This window comes from Heterocephalus glaber, unplaced genomic scaffold, assembly GCF_053883595.1.
Source record: "Heterocephalus glaber isolate CG9 unplaced genomic scaffold, H.glaber_assembly_v1.0 deba00001447, whole genome shotgun sequence".
NCBI lineage: Eukaryota > Metazoa > Chordata > Mammalia > Rodentia > Bathyergidae > Heterocephalus > Heterocephalus glaber.
The window spans coordinates 2,935,627-2,959,049 of NW_028258299.1; positions in this window are offsets into that span (position 1 = coordinate 2,935,627).

A 23,423-nucleotide genomic window follows, 5' to 3' on the forward strand; every position below is an offset into this window, starting at 1 on the left:
GAGCACAAAGAGCTCTGTCCCCAGCTGCCACCCACTGGGCACAAATCGTGTCGAACAGCTCCTAAATTTACTGCCAATCGAATAAAAGACCACTATTTTAGGAAATGTCAGTATTCTTCCCAAAAATAAATAAAAGGCCCTCATTGTAAGCACCACTGATTTCAGCCAATCTGCCTGGCAAGCCAGAGCTCCGGAGCTTCGGGACACACACAGCTTGTTCCCATAGAGGCCCGACGGACCCACCCTGGGCTCCGAGCCTTGGTGGGGGCCCTGGGTGCTGGAACCCTGGCCATGGCAAGGGAAGCAGCTTGGTGGGGCCTGGGTGCTCCCCAGGCTGCTCCCCACACCTTCCCAGCAGACGCTGTGCTCCAGGGACCTCAGATATTTGGCTGCTGCGCCGGTGCTCTATCCCAAGCAGAGGGACCCCATACCCACCGCCCAACTCCTCACAGTGTTTCTCTCCCCACAGCTGCCAGTCCCCTGGGATCCCCAGGGAATGCCCAAGGCTGCTGGCCACAGAGCCGTGCCCCAGAGCCCTGTCTTCCCCCGGGTGGCTGGATTCGACTAATACCTGGGAAAAGACAGCTTTCCTGCCTGAAATCAGGAAAGGACTCTGGATCTCAGAACTGAAACCTTATAGACCAAAACCCCTTTCCCCAAAGCACAATTCAATCCCTGCCTTGGTTAAAGCTGCTTCCTGATGTTCCTGTGACTCTGGAAAGGGGTGTGGGGTCACGGATCACTGAGAGTATGCTCATGTTTGGGGGGGTCGATGAGCAAACAGAGTCTGTGAAACTGGCATTTACCCAAAACCTTGGGGTGCAGAGCCTGCAACTGTGGCTCCCCCCCGGGGCTGCGAAGACTTCCCCTCCCTGTAGAAGTCATACAGCAGGTTCTGCTCATACCTTGAATCTACAGGAACTGGGTACATGGGGTGACCCAGTGTACCCTGATCAGAGCCACCTGCAAATGGTCAGCCGCCCTTGAGGAGTGGCCACCTAGTGCAAGGAAGCACGTGTCCCCACCCTGGGCAGGAGGAATTCAGGTCACTGTGGTTGGTTCTTTGTCACCTCTGCCTGCACTGGGGGCTGGAAGGGGTTGGCCCATCTGGGGTCTCAGACCCTGTCACCTCTCAGGGCAGACAGAGATGGGCTGGCCAGGCTGGAACTGCGGAGCCAGGGCCCTACAGGCCTCACACTGGGGCGGGGGGGCGCGGTGCAGGAGGCACGGCCCATGTGGAGCCCTCCCTGGATCAGGGCTGGGGGAGCAGCGAGATTGAATCTGGTACTGAGGACAGAAGTCGCTGCCTCTCTGGTAGGAGGCAGACACCCACCCTGAGCTCCATTTAGCCACAGGCCACTGTGCATGGACTGGGTACCAGATAGCTGGGTTCAGTAGATTCTCCTCCCAGGGTCACAGGGAACAAGCCCCAGATGGGCAGGCTGATGGGTCTCCTGGCTGCCAGGCCATCTCTCTCCCCTGGCCTTCCTGCTGCTTCCCCTCCAGACTCTGCCCCTTCCTGGGAGGAGGGGTCTGGGCAGGGCAGCCAGCTCCTGAACCCTGCTTTGCCCCTGTGCCCACGCATGGCCTTCCCATCCTCAGGGGCTCTGACCAGGACCCCAGAATCCGGGGTCAGACCCTGGGGGGATGTGGGCAAGAAATGAGCACTATCCTTACCAGAGAGCCAGGTTCCTCTCCCCGCATATTCTCCCGCACACATGTGCAGACTGGTATGCACCACACCCTCATGTATGTGCAGAGATGCGTGTGCACAACCCATGTGTGCAAAGTCTTCCACATGTACACATGTGCTCTGCACATACACCCACACACATACACAGAGAGACACACATTTGGACACACAGATATGTATGCATGTGAACACACACTCATGTGCACATGGACATGCATGAGCACACTCCCATGCATGTGCACACATGAACACACCTCACACACACATGGCAACACAAACACATAATGCATACACGTATATATGCGTGTGAACATGCCCAGACACTTGCAGGCAGAGACACATGTGTGTACATGTCTATGTGTACACAAGTGAACACATGCGTGCACCCACACATGCACACACAGGCATACACATGCATACATACTGATGCCACGTGCACACATCTGTGCACACCACACATATCTGACAGCCATGCACACACCCACATGTATGCACATGAATGTGCCCGGGCACACCCACACACGTGCACAGGGGCACATCAATGCCCCACACCCATATGTACACACATGAACACACACCTGAGCACACCCCAACAGAGATGCACATGCCAAGCAGGCACACCTACCTCCATGAGTGCACACGCACACACAGTTCCCAGTTCCCGAGTGCTTAGGCCCCCAGAGTTTGGCTCAGGTCTTTCTTGGTGCAACCCTGAGGAGCTCCTTTGCTTCTGAGACTGAATTGTCTGCAAGTGGCCACCCTCGTGTCCGGGTTGTTCTGAGGCTGAGGTAGGCAGGGCCAGAGCCTTTCCACAGCCCTGCTGTCCTCCCACAAGCCCTTCCAAGTGTCCCCACACCTCCACTCCCCGCCATGGAAGTCCCTCTGCCTACTTTCCCCAAGAGGCTGGTCCTGGCCCACCATCCCGCTTCTGTCTCATCCTCGCTGTCAGCCCAGGTCTCAGGGTGCGAGGACCCTGGGCCTCCTGGAGGTGGACAGACCTCCATCCCGAGGCTGGGAATCCTGCTGGTCTCAAGGCAGGAGCCTCAGGAGCCCCGTCCCTCCAGGCTCCTAGAAGAGGAGCCCTCGATCCCAGAGCAGCACTCCCAAAGTATCTCCCAGCACAGTCACCACTGGATGAGCCAGACACACAGACAGACAGACAGAAAGTAACTCCAATTTTTTAAATTATTCACTGCGAAGGAAACAAACCAGCTAAGAAGGGATGGAAGTCTCTGGGTGCTGCCTAAGGATGCCTGTGCTCCCAGAAGCCAGCAGCACCCGGTGGACAGGAGGGGACGGACCGGTCAGGGCCACAGTGGACAAGAGACAGGGACTGGAAAGACTGCAATCTGGGGTTGTGACCAATCGCCGGCAGGAGCAGGAGGAAGGGCACCAGGTCCCAGTCAGACAGTCCTGCCTGGAAGCGACGTGGCGAAGGGAAACTGATCTGGCATGGAGAGAAAGAAGAGCTTTAGGGTAAAAGCTATTGTAAGGGGAGCTCCTGCAGAGTGGGGATCAGGAGGCCCCCACTGTCAAGTCAGACTACAAGGGATGCCTCTCAGGGAGAGAGCTAGGCAAGGGGGCTGGGGTGTGAGATCCTGAGCCCTGCTGCCCCCTGGGGACTGTCTGCAGCCCAAGCTGAAGGTGGGCTGGGGCTGCGGAGAGGTTGAACTGGGGTCGGCGGGTGCACACACTCCCCCTGTGAGCAGTGCAGACAGCCTGTTCTGCTAAACACAGAGAAGACAAAATGTGGGGAGCTGGCCTCATCCCAGAGGAGGGGAGAGGGTCTGTGAGCCTCGCCCACACCCTACGGGGAAGGAGGGTCTTGAGAGAAGCTGTTTTTGGGGACAGGGCTTGGGGAACACGTGACATGCCAGCTCTGGGTCCCTCGTCCCTGGCTTCAAGTGCCAGCACCTCCACCTGCCATTCTGTGCACCGGAGCAGGGTGCCTCCCTCGGGAATTTAGATTCCAGGCCAGTTTCGGGGCTGTGGGGAGTCCAGCAAGAGGGTGCATGAAGTTCTCCACACTGCCACCACCAAGCTCATCGGACAAGCCCTGCGGGGAGACAGAAGTGGAAGGAGCAGTCTATTGTGAAAGGTGTCTGACTTCTGTGTTCATTTCTCTTTTTCAGAAGTCTTCCTGTGGCCCAACCATCCCACTGTCTGGGCCTAGAGAGGGAGTTGGACCAAGGGCCTCATGGAAACAGCAGAAAGGGCTCGCCAAGGGGGCGGCAGGATGGGAGATCCGAGAGGCCACTGGCTGGGGCAAAGCCCGAGGCACCAGGACGGGGCCCCACCAGGCATCACCCAGGGACAGAGGCCCTCAGTACTGTGCTGGGTCGCCACTTTCTTGTCCCATATGCAGAAAGCCCGGCTGCCCTTGCACCAGCTGAGAGCCCTGGGCAAGGGGCAAGGCTGTGGGCAGGCGGGGAAGGAGTCCACCATGCAGCAGGCCGGTCCCACTTGGGCCCAGGGCCCCTCATCTCCAAAACCAACAGCCTTGGGGCTGGTCCCACGAATGCTGCTGTTTTAGCTGTGCAGTTGGAATGGACATAAGTTTTCAATCCCTTGGGCCTTATCAATCCCGAAGCTCTGGCTCAGCCCCGGTGAAGGCCTCCAGAGCACAGCCGTGCCTCTTTCCCTTCCCTCCACCTGCTGTGGTCATCACAGACACTGGCTGCTCAGTGGCCCTGGTGGAGAGAAAGTTCCTGATAAATAATGAAGCAGCTTTGGTACAAAACGGACAGGACACTGACAAAGGGCTGACCGCGAGGGCTGAGGAACCATTTTCCCAACATGTCCCAGCCTGACCCAGAGGGGCCCAGGCCCCCAGGAAGCCTGAAGGTGGTGGTGTGGAAGGAGGTCCAGGCCCCCGACAGCCCTGACCGGGCAGGAGGGGCCTCCGACATGCCCCAGCTCTGCCAGCATAATTATATAATATTAATTGACATCAGCCATTTCTTATTTTATGCTAATTGAAAATTACTGATTTTCCTCATGCAAATAGCTCTTCATGTCAATTACCAAATGTGATGTGCACCATTTTTTAATTAGCTACTCTCCACTGCTTCCTTTTAAACCTAGTTCTCCATCTAGTTGACTGGTTCGTCCTGTCACAATCATAGTAAATAATGATCGAGCTCTCGCAAAACAATTTTTTGTTTTTTATGTGAAAGAGCGTGGGAGGAAGTTGGGTAGGACAGGCTCCTTGGCTGGGATGGGGACGCAGGGGCCACCCTGGACCTCAGCTTCCCCAGGACCCACGACCTCCTCGCGGCTGAGCTACCACCACTGCTTTTGCTTCCAAAGGTCTTCCAATTCTCAGACTCAGAGATTTACATTTTCTCTATAGAATCTCAAGGCGTAGACCTCGAAGGACCATGCTTACCCAGCCTCATCTGGGCTGGGTTTGATCATGTCCTCAACTGAGTCCAGAACATGTGACACGCCACCCAAGTGCATGTGTTGTTCTGTTTCCTGTTACTCTGACCAAATACTGGATTCTGGGTTCTCTCTAGAGAAAAGACGTTTATTTGGCTCACGGTTTCGGAACTGAGAGTCCAAACAAGGCAGTGCCAGGTCTGATACAAGCTTCACCATACTTCTCCTCGTGGTGAAGAGCAGCATTCTGGTGGGGAATCTCTCCCAAGGACCACATACCCAATGACCTAAGCCTACTTCTGGAAGGTCCTGTGACTTCTCAATGTCACCACACTGGGACCCGGCCTCTGGCACATGAGCCTTTGTGGACACACTCAAACCATATTCAAACTATCATACCCGAAACTATGGGATCCCTGAAAGTTGGTCTTTAAGCTTCTAGTTCCATTTGGCCAGTGGACGTACATCAGTCAGCTGAGCTGCATAAGAGCCATCCCAGAATATATCAGCTTAAACTTGCACTTCTTTTGCTCACACTTGTCTATGGGCAAGCCAGAGAGTTCTTCCAGTTGGTTAATGCTTGGTGGATCTCGGCTGGTCTCACTCACACAGTATCGGCCAGCACTGGGGCTGTGACAGGCTAGATGATCCAGAGTGGTACCAGGTGCTTCTCCTGCAAGTGTCTCTAGCCCCCAGGCTTGTTCTCACAGAGTAGGCTTGCATGTCCTCGGTCACCTTGCCATGTCTTGTGCTGACCAGTTTCCAGTTACTGAGTGGTGCAGGACCACTGGGCTCCTCCTATGTCCAGCCAGTGGACAGAGCACAGAGCCTGTGCCAGCACTCGGGAGCCCCATAGATGTATACAGGCTTGGCTTTGTCCTAGACATGAAGCCCACATTACCCCAAACGCCACCGGCCACTGTGTTCTCAACCCAAACCAGTGGATTTTAAACTTCTCTTGGTGCATTTTAAATGTACAGAAAAATCAAAGTATTTAAGGAGCTGTGGGATTGGGCTGCAAAGGGGACTGGATTAGATGTCTACACACGTCAGTGTGCACTGTGGCTTTGGTTAAGTCTTTTGACATCTCCGTTTCTTAGCTCCAATTTTACATAGGTGGGAATTCTCTGGCTACTGTAGTAGGGTTGTTATGGTGACCAGAGAAGAGTGCAGTACACATGTAAGTGAAAAGAATACCGTGTTGTGTAAATATAGGCTTGCTACTGTTTGTGCCGTAAACCAACTGGAAACACCCTGGTCCAGATTTCTAGGAAGCCACACAGAGACGGGCTCCAGGTTCCTGAAGCCAGGAGCATTCCTCCACCTAAGCAGCCACTGCGGCCTGGGGTGGCTATAAATACCAGTGATCTGAAGACAGGAAGAAGAAATACAAAGTCCTCGGGCACAGAGCTTGCATTCAAGAGGGGAAGATGATAAATGAGCAGTATGCAATGATTTCGGATGTTTCTAAGCGTTGTCAAAGAAACAGCGAGGGTGAAGGTGAAGAAAAGCCGGGCAGTGACCCCCCTGTGTGGGAAGCGTGGTCCCAAAGGCCCTTTCTAAGGAGGTGACATTCAAGCTGAGTCCCAGTGATTGAGAAAGGAGTAAACACCAGGCTCAGACACAAAGCTGCCTGCCCTGGGTCACACAGTGGGTTGGTAACAGAAACCTGTCTTTGATGCCCGGCAGCCCAGGCTCACAGCGACATTGACCCTAGGGACAATGGCTCTTTCAACTTCCAAGCCCTCCATCTTGGAAATGAGTCTCAATCCACTGGGTTACGATCTGGTGAATTCTGTGTCCCTTCACAATGACCCCCACACTCCTGGCCCTCTACTCCATCCGGGTGACCACAGAGCCAGATGCCCGGGGACAGAGAAGCTACGCGCCATACATCCATACCATCAAGCCAATGCGTCTCGAGGCTCGGAGTCACAGGGGTGGGCCATGGCTTAGCAGGAGCTTTGGGAAACCCTCCTCTCTTCCTAACCAACCCATCCCACAAGCTGGTCTTCAATTTCCTGAAAGCCTGGGGCTCCTCCATCCTGAACCCAGACTCCATTTATTAAGAGGCCACAAGGTGGGAACAGAGGTAAATACCAACGCACTGCAACCCACCCGTGTAAAGATTGTCAAAGAACTGCTGAGGGTGGCAGGATAAAGAGAAGCTGGATGGAGGAGGAAAGAAGCAAGCCAGGTGGGGACACCCCAAAATAAGCTAAAATAATCTGTTTCTGAGGAGAGTATTAAACAAAACTGTAAGGTCAATTTAACATGATTTAAATATTTCCCACTCATTAGCAATAATTCAGAATGCATTTCCTTTTCTCCCCCCTCCCCTAAACTTCAAGTTTCACGGCTCTGCAATTTTGGACCAGATCATTAAAATTAATGACATTCCAAATGTTCCAGTGTGCCTGGTAGAGTCTGGTCCTCGTTTTTTTCCCTTTATAGATCATCAGTAATAGAACACTTTAATGGCCCTAATATAAGGGCACTCTCTCTATCTCTGTTAATGAATAATTTCCATAGCCAGATATGGCAAACCCCCCCGCAAAGAAGGAGGAAGCATATTTCATTAGGCATGTCAATGCCAGACCCTGAATAATTCAGTCCCCCAGATTAAAATACTCGGTGCTCTCCGTGTCCTAATGGGAGATAATGAAATGTCCCCAAATGCTGCCATCTTAAAATTAACATCCTTTGAAATTCTGAAATCAATCAATGTCAATGACAAGAGCTGGGTCTAATCCTTTATTGATTTGCACAGCCAAGAAAGGCAAAATGGAGCCTCGGTTCGCCCTGTCCTTCGGCCGGGCTGATTGCTGGCCAGCACTGTGACTCATGCAGTCTTTGTCCTGGAGGATGGAAAACACCAGCTGGTTATCCCCACTTGCAAGGGACAGACACGTGGCTCAGCTTCACATGTCCACCCAGGGAGGAGCTGACTGTGGCTGGTCCTGATCCCGATCCACACACCCACTGGGGGGCACTGTTAGCTTCTGGCCGGGCATGGCCACTTGGCTGCCCAGGCTCTAGGTGCCCCTCTTATTGGGGAAAAAAAACGCCTGTCTTCCCCTCAGCTGTCCCTGAACCATCATTCCACTTTATTTTCCATAGAAGTTAACACCAATTACATTTATCTTGGTTACTTTGAAGGTCTCATGTCCTTCAAACAGCATCCTCTATTTTCTTGTAAGCTAATCTCACCTGTGTTGCCCACCAACATGAAGCCTCCATGAGAGCAGAGACTATTTTGTTTACTATGGTATCCATGGTTCAGAATGGACATATGGAAGAATGCCAAGGCTAAAGGGAATTGTGGGTGGATGGATGGTGGGTGGATGGATAGATGGGTGGATGAATGAGTTAATGGACTGATAAATGATGGGTGCATGGATGGATGCATGGTAGGTAGGTGAATGGGTGGATAGATGAGAGAATGGATGGATGAGCGAATGGATGGATGAATGGCGGATGGGCGGATAAGTGGATATATGGAAGGATGAGTGAATAGTGCATGGATGGATCGATGGGTGGATGGTACTAGGTAGAGAGATGGATGCCAGATGGCAGATGGATGGATGGGTGCTTCCCATGCTGTATTCCTAGTACAGAGAACAATGTTTACCAAGCATTTGTTGACCGAATGAATTCATGAAAATTGTTGGATTCTCCATCCGCATTGAGAATCCCCCATCTTCATGTGCTTGCTCTCATCCACATCTGACCTGGGATCTTCCTTCACAGCATCCCATTGGTTTGTTGGCTAAGGTGTTTGCACTATGATATTAAGTTCTGTGAGTGTTCTGCGGCCCCACTGATCATGAACTTCTCCTTACTTCTCCTCACAAATTCATCTGTACTCAACACACAGTAGGCTATCAGCTTACCATGTAAGTCACACCTCTGGCAGGAAAGCACATGGGCAAACACAAAGGGAATAATAAAGAAGCACCTTGAATAATTCAACAAACAGCCAGTAGAATCCAAGCGCCTGCACAGGCACTGGCTGAAACTCAAAGGAAACCATAAAAGTCTCTGCATGGAGATTAAAATTGCCTGGTGATAAAACAGCCTCATGTATCAGAGTCAGAGTCGAGAGGAAATAAGAAAATCCAGCAAGTAAACTGAAATTAGGTCAGAAGGACTGGGGTGGACTCACAGTGGAAATACCAACCCACAAGGAGAAAACCGAAAGATAGTGGAGGAACTGGGGGAGCCCATTATGTGTTTCCTAGGAAACGGATCAGAAGCTTCGTCGCTTCACCCTTCCAGAGACACCCTTGGCAGGCCTTGCACCAGATCCATGGCAGGGAGGCTGTCTTTGGCATGGCTCAAAGCAAGGAGATTCTTCCTGCAGAGGACCCGGAGCAAGCAGGCCTGGACATGCAGGACAACACTGGAGCTGTGTGGTTGCTAGGACGATGCTCCAAAGGGCAACAGCTTGGCTTCAGACTTCTCCTTGGTCTGGCATTGCTGGCCACACACGAAGGAGGGCAATGCACCCCACCCTAAGTGTCCCTGGGGTCCTCGTCCGGTATGGGGAGGACAGCAGCCCCTGCCCTCGTCCTGGCCCCAGCCAGGTGCAGTGACTCCGACTTTCATGCCCACTGCCTCCCAGTCCTCCACATCCAGGCTGCCCTGGGATAGTTGGACTGACCAAGGCAGAGCCCAGGCCACAGGAGGAGCCACTCTTTCCTTCCTTTCTTGGCTATTTTGCCTCAAGGTGGAGGCACCTAGGCTCAGTCCTGACCTCCCTGCCTGGCTGGATGGTGCATGCGTTCTGCGTGAGCCCACTCAGGACTGACCACTGGGCCTCTCAGCCCCACGGCAACCTGGAGGCTCTGCACAAGACGGGAGCCCCTGGTGGGTTTGGGACAGGGAGTAGGGTTACCTGGCTGCTCTTGCAGAGGAGACCCGAGAGAGGCCAGAGCTGTGGCAGGGCCAGCAGGGGCAGGAGACAGAGGGCAGAGCTGGGTCCATACCGGGAGAAGGGTGGGCTCGGGACATCTGCCTGTGCCCTACCTGCCCCATCCCCGGGCAGCCCAGTGAAGCTCTGCTAGCGCAAATTGGTTCTCCTCTCCTATCCAATCAACTCTGTTCATAACTTCCCCTTGTCCTGAACTCTCAGAACTCTTCAGCCAACGCACAGGGCCCACAGGGCTGGCCCTAACTGCACCGGCATCCATGCCAGGCTTCCTTGGGTTCTGCCAACACACCTCGCTTAGCTGTGCCACAGGGTCTTTGCACTGCCACCACTCCCTGCCCAGAATGCCCGCACACCAGGCAGTCCTCGCCTGCCCAATTCCTTCGTGACGGTCAGGTCTGGGGTCCGTCTCCTCTCCCCAGGAAGCCCTCCCTGACTTCTCTTTCCCGGCACCACATCATGGCACCCTGCTTTATCTGTCTCCCGCCATCTTCCTCGCCTAGGAGCTCACGCTGTGCACCATCCCCACTGGACGAAGCTGCACAGATGCGCACTCTGCGCACTCGGCATCTGGGATAGAGCCTAGCTACCTCATAATAGGTAAATATTTTTAAACTTGAATGCACTAAAGTGAGTAAGTGGACAACCCCACGGAGAATGCCCCAGCTCTGAGGACCAGAGGGCTCCCGGAGTGGGCTCTGTCTCCCGAGCAGGGGGAGCCCAGGTGGCAGGAAACACAAATGCCCCTCTCCTCCCGAGGTCGGCGGCATGGGTCCCCACTGCTCAGCTGCCCCGTGCCGGTGTCTGGGCTCACAGCTCTGCCTGGGCGGAGAAGCTAGAATCAAAATAAATCCCTGGGAATGAAGGCTCGGCTGCAGGCCAGCGTGGAGCTGGGACCCCTTCCACCCCGCTGCCCCCAGCCCCTGCTGCTGCCACATCCCCAGCTACCATCCCCCCCAGGCTGCTCACTGAAGCCGGCAGAGAAAAGCCATGCTGGGGCAGAGGAGCTACTTCATTCAGCCCACAAGGCTCTGCATATTCTGAAAATCCATCTCCAGCCCGGGGCTGCCTGCGCCCCCTGAAGGAGCCACAAACAAACAAAAACCCGCCTGCGGCCTGGTGACGGCGTGCGGGAGGAGACATGAAGCATGTGCAGTGCACGTGTTTACACCCATCTTAGGGGTGGACGCAGGCCATTCACACAGCTGAATTCCTTTTACTTCCTGCTCCCTCTCCTCTGACCCCTCCCTCCATCTCATCTCCAGATCCCCTTTGCAAAAGATGTCTTTCTGTTTCCTGTTGCCGTCTTTTATTTATTATTTATTTATATTTTTGCACAGAACTTTTTTTCGGAACCTTGCGCTTCCAAGGCAAGCAGTGGACCCACTGAGCTAAATCCCTAGTCCAATTTACGTATATTTTTAAGTGTTGAGTTGGCTCTGTGGCCTCGTCCCTTTGGGAGTGTTGAGCAGCTCCGATCCACAGCGGAGTCCTGTGGGCCGGGCACTCAGACATGACAGTTCCACTGTCACAGTCTGAAGCTGGGAAGCCCACGTCCAGGACATGGAGTGGCCAGGGTCTGAGGAGGCTGGACTGCTGCTCTGCGGCTCTGTCCCTGTGTCCTCACACTGGCTCTGTGTCTCTGCCTGCTCAGTCCCCACCGGTGTCATGTGTACTCTCTCGGGTTCCCATTTAGTCTCTAGTGGGCCACTGTAGCCGTCCCAGTGCCCAAGAGCAAGCCTCACCCACAGGAAGAAGAGGAGAGGGCCTCACAAGCTGCTGGAGAATTTTCTGCAAGGGCTGACAGTGTGGGAGGAGAAGGAACCACTGCACCGCAGTGCGGCAGCGCTTGGGTCAGGGTTGCTTGACAGGGGCCTCCGGGCTCATGGTTTCTGTGCCCAGGGAGCCTACCTGGCAGACTCCACTCGAGTCCTCCAATGAGGTGCTGAGGAGTGCGGTCGTTTCCTGTGGGCCTTGGCCACAGCTCAGCCCAGCAGAAGAGCCTCGCTCCTGCCTGCCAAACTCGGAGAAGACGAGCATCCTGACCCTAGTCTCCTTTCTCACCCTGGAGCACCCGAGCAGGGTCCCCACTCCAAGGCCACCACCTCGTTCCTCCCTCAACCTCAGTGAGACCCCCGGACCTGGTCCCCTCCACTACCTCCCGTGGGCTGTCTGCTTCCTTCCAGACTCGATCCAGCTGAAGTCCATGGAACATCACGTCTCCTCCCTCGGCTCAGCTCCCTGCGCCCATCAGACCCTCCCTATGGAACCCCAGTGCCTGCACTAGCCAGCCAAGGCCCGGGCTGTGACATGGGGACTCCCGTGAGACCGGCCCCGCCATCCCTCAGCTCTGCGATTGACAGGAGGCCCCAGAACCAGGACCTGCCCAGGGTTTCCTCCTCCACAGCATCCTTAGCCCTGCCATCGCTTGCGTGTGGAAGGTCTGCCCATGCACATCACTTCCATCCCAACTCGGTCCCTTCTGACACGCTGCTCCTTATATCATTAGTGGCTTCTTGTGCCCCAGATCAGCCTGTCTCCAGGATGCTTGGTGGCTTAGGGGATTGTTTTCCACCTTCCTGTGAACTTGGATTCAAGTAGGAGGATCTGGGGGATTGGAGATTAGACCTGGCCTTGGACAAGAGTGTCACCAACCACAGAGGCGTGGGAACTCTGAGGACAGGAGCAAAGCATGCTGGGAGCATCCTGAGATGCCCTGGACCTGGGGAGGGGTCTTGAGGGGAAACCTGACCCAGTTCTGCTGCTGCCCTGACCTGGGTGTCCCAGGTGCCAATTGAGGCCACCCTGTGCCCAAACACCCATTCTGCAGAAGAGGCCTGGAACCCGGCCCCTTCCAGTCAACACACAGGATCCCAGCACTGCCAAGACCGAGCCCTTCCCTGACCCCTCCCAGCCAGGCCCAAGCACTCTCCTTATTTGTCTACCACCTTCCCCTCCTCCAGTCTAAACCCCCAGCTCCTGTCTGACCCCGACACCTGTCAGTGCATGGCAGCTGTCACAGTGCAGGGCCCAGTCACTCTTCATCAAATCAATGAGTGGATGAATTAATTATGATATGCTGGTCCTTTCCTTGCTGAGCTACCAAGTACAACTGCAGTATCGAGTCAAACAAACAGATTTCCTAAATAACTGTGAGTGCCATTGTCACAGGGCTCAGTCGGGAAGAGTGGGACACAGTGGAGCAAGGCACAGGGGACCTGAACCCACCAGGGTCAAAGCAAGGTTTGACTTAGAGAATGGCCTTCCAGCAGAGCCATGGAGGGGAGAAGTTGGCCGGAGAGGAGCAGCAGCATGGGGCAGTACAGGTGGGAGGTGCCGGCCAGGAACACATCAGGGTTTCGCTTCTTTCTGGAGATGAGACTGAGTAGTGAAGACGTGCGACACTTGATCCATTTGGCCACCAGGGACACACATTCAGCAGACGGCGAACTGTGTGTGAGCTGAAGTCTGCTCCTTTCCCAGGCCAGTAGCATGCAAGACAATCCTCTTGTGGTGCAGGCATCCCCAAAAGCCTTGGCTGCCACTCAGCCCTGTGATCGCAAGGGAGACCACCCCACCCCTCAGTGCTGCGGCTGAGCAAAGGTGTCCGTGGGAGAAGGGCATTCAAGGCATTTTTGTCTTGTGCCATTTTCACCTCAGATGGGTTTATCAGGCTGTGGCCCCATCAACAGTCAAGGAGCAGCTGCTCCAGCCTTGGGGAAGTCAGCTCCTCCAGGGACAAGGGGTCATGTGTGTGTATGATTGCACATGTGGATCTGGTCGACCTTCACTGCATCCACAGAAATTGGAGAGAGCGGAAAGAAGCTGTAAACATTCAGAACTCAGCCAACATGTGAACAAGGCCAACAGGATATAGAAAAGTGCACACACACAGGGCCCTATCTAGATGGTCGTATGTGGGCCACCCAGAGGGACAGTGGGACAGATCCACTCAGGAACCAAGCAGCCGGGAGGATGCTTCTTGCAGGCATGTGCCTGGGGTAGACGCCTCTTACTCATCATGAGTCTGGGGGCTTCTACTGATTAAAAATGAAGGCTAAACTTTAAAACAGTGTTATAACTTCTGGTGCTGAGTATACTGAGGAGGGGCTAGAAGTGAGTCAGGTACCTCAGTATTGATAGCAAGATGGGAATCCTGGAATTTTAACCCAAAAAAGATTGTCTTTCACTCCGGCAAATGCACTGCCCCTTGGTTGTAGCTGTCTTCTTTTGTGAGGCTTAGTCATCTAAACCTCTAAACATATAGCTTCCCAGTGGCCAGAGAGAACAGAAAGTGGTGGAGAGTACATAGAAATTTCACTGCCTCAGAAGTAACACATATCCCAGTCCCTGGTTAGAGCAACTCAGATGGCTTCAAGGAATTAGGATGGTAGTCTTCCCTGTACCCAGGAGGTAGCAGGGCACAGGTTGTGGCTCACACTGCTACTGACTGCCACAGCACCCATTGGCCAAATCATGGAGCTGGTGTGCATACAAAAATATGCATCCATGACCAACTGCTGCAGAATAAGCTGCCCCAGAGTTGGGTGCTACAGCCATTTTCTAAACTCATGACTCTGCAGGCTGGCAGCAGAGGCTGGGCTCGGCAGGGTGGTTCTGGTCTTGCTGGACTCCCTCATGCCCCTGCAGGAGGGTGCAGATCAGCCGATGGCTCTGCTACAGGTGCTGGCTGGCTGTGGGCTGTGGCGATGGGGATAACTTGACTCAGCTCCAGCCACTCATGCTTGTTCTCCCAGAGGGAGAGCAGAAAGCAGCAAGCCCCTTGAGGCCCAGGCCCAAGAGTGGTGTGCCATAACTTCTGCTGCTTTCCTTTTTTTTTTTTTTGTACCAGGGATCAGGCATCGAACTTAGGTCCTTGCGCTAGTGCAGCAGGCGGCAAAACCACTAAGCTAAATCCCTGGCCCCAACTTCTGCTGCTTTCTATCAGCCCAAAAAAACCACAAGTCCAGCTCAAGTTCAAAGCCTTCACCTGCTGATGGCAGGAAGTACAATGTCACATTGCCAAGTGCCCGGTTACAGGGAGGCCATGAACTGGAGCTGTCCATGCAGTCTACCAAGGCAGGGGCCCCTAAAACAGCCTTCTGTGATCGGGGCATCAGGGGCTGCTCAGGGTGGCAGAATCACAGCTCTGAGAGGTAATGTGGGAAAATGGATACCAGAGAGCCAGGCTGTTACTGAGACAGTGTGGGCCTGTGGGCACCACCAGTTTGTTATTGCATTGTTCACTCTCCCCCAAAGCTGTTGGCCATGGGTGGTCTACATGAAACGATCCTCCTTTCGCCACCTCTGTGACCCTGTAAGACCTTCTCGTCAAATCTGAATTACTGTGAGTCTTTCTCATAGAAGTGGTCTCTAGGCAAGGCAGGTGTCACCTGCCTTTAATGCCCAGGTCATTGTTTTCAGCCCTGACCTTAAAAGCTGGAATTGACCTTAGAAACTTCCTTATCTTGTAGAAGGGATTTAATCTACTCAAGGTCACGCAGTCTCCTACACCTGGTTCTCTTGTCCTTTCATCCACAGCCCTGTCCTTATTTCTGCTGGACCAAGGAAAACTGGCCTGCTGTCAGTCTGATGTCTTCACTGTGCCTCCCCACCACCCCACTGCTCAGTACGAAGCGTGAACTTCAGCACCAGCTGTCTGCAAGCTATTCACCCTTATTCCTGCACCAAACCCTGTCACTCTGCTGAGGCAGGATGTTCAAGATCACAGATTCTGCCCTGCGCTGATTGGCAGCTGGAGATGAGCCATGGGCAATGCAGTCTGTCAGGGTCAAGGCCCACACAGCCAATCAGCCAGCCACCAGGTGGTCAGGCCATAGCCCCACAGCCTTCTGTCTGCACAGCCAGACATTAGACAGGGTGAGATAGAGCTCAAGATACTGAGGCCAGGCTCCATGTAAAAGGGTCATTGCGTGGAGAGTGGGAGGGACCTTCTGTCCTCCATCGGAAAGTTCCTGCTTCCCAAGCACTGAGCAGTACCCAAGCATTTGAGCATTCAGGATACCCAGCAGTGCATCCTTCATCTGGGTGTCTACCAGGTTGAGGAGGACCACAGCATCTGAGTGTCCATAATGCTGAGCATAAGCCCACATCCCAGGTATTGATAATGCTAAGCAATACCCCCACCATCTTGACATTTACAGTGCTGAGCACTACCCCACTATGTCAAGTATCTATAATCCTTAGCATACCCCAGTGCCACTGGGGTATCAGTCATTCTGAGTGGTACTCTAGCATCTTGGGTATTGAAAATGCTTAACAGCACCACATCATTTCAGGTATCTCACATGGTGAGCAGTAGCCCACAGTCACAGGTATCTGTAATACTTAGAATAACCCAACATTTCAGCTATCTATATTGCAAAGCAGTACTACCAGCATCTCAGATATCTATAATGCTGAGTGGCACCACAGCATCTCTATAATGCTGATTTCTATAATGCTTAGCATACCCAACATCACACCTATCCACGATGCTGAGAGGAACAAACACAGGTCAGGTATCTACAATGCTGAGCAATATCACAGGATGCCAGGTGTGTATAATGCTGGGTAGCAATGCAACATATCAGGTGTCTATAATTATGAGCACTATCTCAGAATCTCATGTATGTACAATAATAAGCACTACTCCAGTATCTCATGTATCTAAAGTGCAGAGAAGTATCCCTGCATCTCAGCTATCTATACTGCTCAGCAGTGTCCCACAATCTCAGAAAGCTGTAATGTTGAACAATATCCCAGAATCGTCCATATCTACAGTGTTCAGCAGTATCCGAGTAACTAAGGTATCCACAATGCTGACAAGTAGCCTAGTCTCTCAGGTACTTATAATGCTGAACAGTATCCCAGCATCTCAGGTATCTACAATGTTGGGCACTCTCCCAGCTTCGCTGATATCTAAAAAGCTGAGCACTATCCCAGCATATCAAGGCTCTACATTGCTGAACACTATCCAAGCATTTCAGGTACCTATAATGCAGAACACTCCCCCAGCATCAGCTCTTTTCAATGCTTAGTTGTATCCCAGCATCTCAAGTTTCTATTAGGCTCAATGGTACCCTGGTATACCAGGTATCTAAAATACTGAGCAGTTTCCCAACATCCCCAGCATCTCAGAATCTCAGGATATCAAGTGTGTACAATGCTGAGCCATGTCCTAGCATTTCAGGTTGCTAAGCAGCACCTCAGCATCTAAGGTATCTAAAATGTTAAGCAGTATCTCACAGCCAGGTTTCTATAATGCTGAACAGTATCATAGCATCTTAGGTGTCTGTTATTAAAAGCAGTATCCCAATATCTGGGATATCTATAATGCTAAGGAGTATCCCCAGCATCCCGGGCATCTCGGGGGTGTATGATGCTGCACACTATCCCAGCATTTGGTGTCTATCAACTCAGCAGCACTCCAGTACTCCATGCATCTTCAATCCTGAGCAGTGTCTCAGCATTCCTACCATCTGCGGTATCTATAATGCAGAGCAGTGTGGCAGCTTCTGGGGCATCTATGGTGCTGAAAGTTATCCCAGCATCTCACATAGCTATATTGGTGAGAAGCGTCCTAGCATCTCATCAGTGGTACAGATGGTAGTGGCACGTCAGCACGTCAGGAATCTCCAAGACTGAGTAGTATCCCAGCACCTCAGGTATCCACAATGCTGAGCCCTATGCCAGCATCTCAGGATCTACAACGCTAAGCGGTATCCCAGCATCTCAGATGTCTACCACTTTGAGTGGCACCCACCCAGGTGTCTCATGCATTCCCAGAAATGATGAGTGGTACCCAGGACCCAGAGCATTTGTAACACTGTTGTGTTCCCCGGGTTGTCTAAGTGGGCCCCAGTTCCCCGGCAAGAGAGACGGTGTGGGTTGACTTTGCATCGGAAGTACATCGTGCCACGCCTGGCCTGGGGCAGGTGCACCCTGAAGATATAAGAAGGGACAAGGCACAGACTCAATTACACAGGCCTTTGTCAGGTAAGAAGTGATGGACCCTGTACCCTCAGGCCCGATGTTCATCTTTTCCCACTGTGACTGAGACGCTTGGGGAATTGGAGTGGAGTCCCAAAGCCTGGCTCCGTTATCTGAATCAACTGGGGAGCTTGGACAATATTTTCCCAGGTGCTTACCCAAACTTACAGAATCAAACCTACAGGGCTGCAACCCCTGGAGCTGAAGCTCAAGCACACTCCCCACGGAGACATTCTGTGCAGGTGCCCATCCAGCCCTTGGGATGCTGGGGATGGTATCGGGCGGGTGAGGGCTCTGAAGCAGCCCTAACTCCAGCCAGAGGGCTATGAGCTGGGAATACTGTGCCACCAGCTATGCCTTGAGGGCCCCCTGGCCCCCAAGTGGGCATTGGCTGTGGACAGCAGAGAGACAGGGTTCCAGCCCAGCCTGTGCCTGCCTCTCTTCCCTGGGAGGTCTCGTTTCCTGGGTCTGGCATCAAACAGTGTCCAGTAGAGAGAGGCCTCTGTCCTGGCCCTTGCAGTCCCTCTCGCCAGCAAGGCCATCGAAGTAGGCCTCACCTCGATCACAGCTACAGTTGAAAATACGTCTCCCCGGCAGAGACATTTCTCTCTGAAAGCTTCACGGCTGAAGCTCCTGTCGCATAGTGGCTGAGGGAATGGGCTTTGGCGTGAAATCACCCCAACTTCAAATCCCTGCTCCACCATCTAGCAGTCGTGTGGCCACCTGGCCACAGTCAAAACCAGTCACAGGAAGGAACTGGCTCTGATTGCTCAACTGCCAGTCCACGATATCAGACAGAGGCAGCCCAAACTGGCTCCACTGCATTCTCTGTCCCTCTTCCCCTCCTCGTGTCACCTGGCTGCCCCTCTGGGGCCACAGGCTCTGTCCCTGGGTGAAGTTTCTGCTTTCCTTGTGTTTTCCTCCCCCTGCATTGCTGGCTTGCACCCTGAGCTCCTCCTTGCCACATGGGGACTCCTGGCACCCTGACCTCTCTGCAGACCAGCCTGGCTTCTTGCATTGCCTTGCACTCCTGCATTCCCACAAGCCACAGTGCAGTCACTCTGCAAAGGACCCTGGCTCCAAAGGTCTGGGCACAAAGAGGCATGCAGGAGAGATGGGGAACAGTGCAGATGCCAACGCTTGACAAGAGCTCTGGGGCAGCCTTGTTGACAACCTGGGCATCAGTGCAGGCCTGAGTGAGCCTGGCTCTGCCCTCCAGCCTCTGCTGGCCCCTCACCCTTGCACCTAGACAGAATACTAAATAGCAGGTGTGAATGGATCTCAATTGACAGCCAGCAGGCTACAGAGAGAAGCCGAGATGCTAGGGGACAGCCTCACCTCCAAGAGCAGCAATCCAGGAGGATGACTGAGGTCTTCTGCAGCTCCATGAGGGTACAGTGCCCAGGGGCTGCCCCTTGGCCTGGGTGGAGCAACAGTTAGCTGCCTAACTGGGGACCAGAACTACCAAGCCCAGCCCCTTGCCCCAGCGTCTCGCCTCACGAGTCCTGTAGCCACTGGGATGGGTTGAACTTTATCCCCCTCCCCCACCCCAGTTTCTGCATGGAAGTTGACCCCCTGGGCCTCCCAATGTGACCTTATTGGGAAAGGAGTCACTGAAAATGTAATTCCTTAAGCTGTCATACGAGAGTAGGGCTCTAATGCAATGTGCCCGCTATCCATAGAAAGGGGAAATTAGGCCACAGACATGACACATGGAGGACACTGTGTAGACAAGAGGCAGAGACTGGGTGCTGTGTTTACACCCGAGAACAGCGAGGTTCACCAGCCACAGTAGCTGGCAGAGAGGCCTGGAGCTGAGTCTCCCTCCCAGCCGCAGTAGGAACCAACCCTGCCCACGCTTGACCCTGGACCCCTGACCTCCAGAGCTGTGAGCAATAAATGACTGGTTACGCCAGCCACTTTCTGGTGCTTTGCAAGACAACACAGCAAACTGATAGCCCAGGCCCAGGTCAGCCTCTGGAGGGACAGTGGCTCCTGTCCGCTCCAGGGCATCTCGGCAGGTCCAAGATCAGGACAGGCGTCCTGTCCCAGAGCACAGTCCTGTGACCTATGCCACTGCCAAAAGAGAGGCCAGAACCCCTGGGAGCCCTCGGACTGGTGCACGCCCTTCACCTGCCCCAGTCTCTCAGGAGACTGGGTCTCCCCACTGGTGGGCTCTCCAGCTGCAGGGCTTCCAGAAGGGCCAGCCTGCAAGTCTGTGCTGGGGCCTCAGCCCACCCACTAATCCACTTCGTCCTCTCCAGGCTGCCTCCCCGTCCCAGGCAGATGCTGACTTGCGGGCCCGCCATTTCCTGTGCAGTCTGCTGAGGCAGCACATTGCACGGTGATCCTGGCTCCCTCCCGGGAGGCCCGCTGCCCTGCGTGCAATATCTTCCCTCCGGAAGAGACCACTGGCTTGAGAGGGGATCTCTGCAGGCCAGAACTTCACTCCACAGATGTGGTGGTTGCAACTCTAAACAAGGGCGCAGATTCAAGAAGATAGGGCAAGAAGAAATAGGACTTTTAGTGTCCTGAGGCTCAGATGCGGCATGAAGATTTTCCCAGCTAGAGGGATGGGCTGGGGGCCGTGCCTGGAGGCTGTGAGTGTCCTCTGCAGAAGGGTTGGACAGGGCGACTGAATGTCACCAGCGTGGTGAGAGCCCTTGGCTGTTATTCCTCCCTGTTACAGGAGGCTGGCGCCCTCCATGAGAGGGTGGAGGTCAGGGCTGAGTGCGCTTAACTCGAGAAGCAGAGCCCAACATGAGTGCAGAGTGCATGATGAGCACAGCGCTGCCGTGTCCCCTCACAGCACGGCTGAGCGCCACCCCTGGCGCCTTCACAGGTTAACGGGGGTCCCCACTTCCAGCACTCTCACCCTTACCGGTGTCTCACCTGCAGCCCTCCTCTTGTTCCCCCATCAGACCAGGAGCAACAGGACAGAGACAGTGACAATGAGATAATAACAATATTTGGTCCATCAACAAACACTGGTGAAGGTCCTCTCTGGGCCTGGGAATGTCACAGTGCATGGGACAGACATGCTCCTTGTCCTCGCATAGCCAGCCTTCCACTGACAGACATGATGATAACAGCACTTGGCAGGCAGAAACCATGAGCCTGGCCTGGAGCTTCTCCACGCTTTCTACGTGTGATCTCAGTTAACCCTCAAAGCCACCTTTTAAGACATGGGTACTGTTGTCACTCTAGTTAACAGACAAAGAAGCTGACACACACAGAGAGTAGGAAACCGTCCCAAGTTCACATATCAAGGACTCCTGGGTTGGCAAAGGCTGGAACCTTAATGGTTATCATCACTACCAACTGGCAACTTCTGCTCTCCTTGTAGCCTGCGTGCGAGTCTGCTTTTATCACTGTAACACACATCTGAGACAATGGGCTTATAAAGGGGAAAGGTTGATTAGGGTTCTGTTTCAGAGGGTTCAGTCCATGCTCAGGTCGTCCTGTGGCTTTGTGTGGCAGCACAGTGCATCATGATTGGAGCATGTGGTGGGGAGGATGCTTGCCTCATGAAGGCCAAGAAGCAAAGAGAGAGACAGAAAGGAGATGGAGGTGTCCACTTCAAGGCCTCACCCCCGATGACCTCACTTCCTCCCACTAGGCCCTATAGCCAAAGTCCCACCACCTCCTAGTAGCACCAGCGGCTGGTGACCAAGCCTTTAATATACAGGCTTTCAAACAATAGAACAACAACAACAAGGCCTTCAAAGAGAGACACTTTGGACACAGTAAAGGATAAACAGCAGCCCGCATCCTGTCCAGTTTGGCCCCTCGGAGGAAAGGGCTCCCTATCCCAGGACCAGGGCCACAGCTGAGGCCAGGCTGCAGAACCGCAGAAAGCTGGTGTTTGCACTAAGCCTAAGATTCATGCTCCATAAGCATTTTACATGCTCTCTCTGAGGAGCTTATGCAGACATTTGGGTTGATAAACCTGAAAAATCTCTCGAAATCATCTAATTAATGCATTCTTCCCAAGTAGAATGTTTTAGTAATTGCTGTTCAAGCAACAGAGAAGTCGAGAATGCTTTTCCTGCAAATGCTGCCTGGACAGATAGAGATCCACATGGCTGCTTCTCCCGAGTGCTGGCCGTGTCTCTCCTGCAACCTACTGACATCCATTAACATTCTTCTTGCTATAAAAAAAATGTATCTTATTCTAGCGCTCTCCATAGGCAGGAAGCTGGGCATTGAATTACTGAGCCTGAGTAATTGCCCATAGCCATTGTGATGGAAAATGGCAGAAATTGCAATGAGTCACAGGGTGCTGGAAAGGCAACTGTTTGGGGATGATAATTCTGTAAGGATAATTTCATTAATGGAAGTAGAAGATGCGTCTATGCCAGCAAATACTGTATACGTATATATAAATATCGGTGGACATACATCGAGTGTTTAAAAACGGCCGCATGTTAATGGGTATGTATGTGTCTGCCTTTTTAATGAATGCCTAGGCGCTGAATGGTAAAGCACCATTCAGAAGTGATTTGTGATAATCACACGAGGAAGAAATCCTTTAAGTGAAAGGAAATGGGAACAAGGATGTTTCAAGTGTGGATGTAAAAAGCTTCTATTTGATTCTGGCCACAAAGGATTCAAAAGACATCAAAGCATTGCCAGACCGAACAGCTGTCACCAGAGGAAGACCTTCCCAGCTCTGGAATTTAGCGCATGAAACAAACCAGGGCAAATCCTCACACCTAGAGAAGGTCACAGAGGGACAGCAGAGCTACTGCCAGAGAGGCCCTGCACTGCTCCGTCCTGCTCCGGCATCCTCTCCAGTTGGGTCCTCCAGTGTCACCTGCACCAAGGAGGCTTCTATTCTGGGAAATGAAGAGCCGTGAGCTTCCCATAAAGGGGTCTGCCCTGTGGAGTCACGTCTGGTGCCTCTGGATTGGAACTCTGACCTGACTCTGGTTTACCTGACAGTCTCTCCCTCTCTCCAGAGTTCAGGGCCCTCCTCCCTGAGGCTCTGTCCTCTGCTCCCAGCCAGCACCGATAGCAGAGCATGAGGAATGACTGGCAAATGACCATGTCCTTTACAGGGCACTGTCCGGTGTCCTCATAGGCGACCCTGGCAGATTTGAGCTTTGCCTGGGAGCCAGCCTCAGAGTCAGAAATGCACAGGCATCTTCCCTTGTGCCCTGCATGGGTGCTTTTCTGATTTTATATCTTGAAACTGAGGTGAACTTCCTATAGCACCAAATTAACACAGAGCCTTTTTCAAATGTACAGTTCAGCGGTGCTTGGTGCATTCTGTGTTGTGCAACCCCCACCTCTGCCTCGTACCAGTGCATTTCCACCATCCCCAAAGGCAAAAGCAACCCCGCAGCCACTCCTACCTGGAACCCACAATTCTGGATGATTCGCATGCACCAGCTCAGCCACATGTGGTCCTTTTGTCTGGTCTCT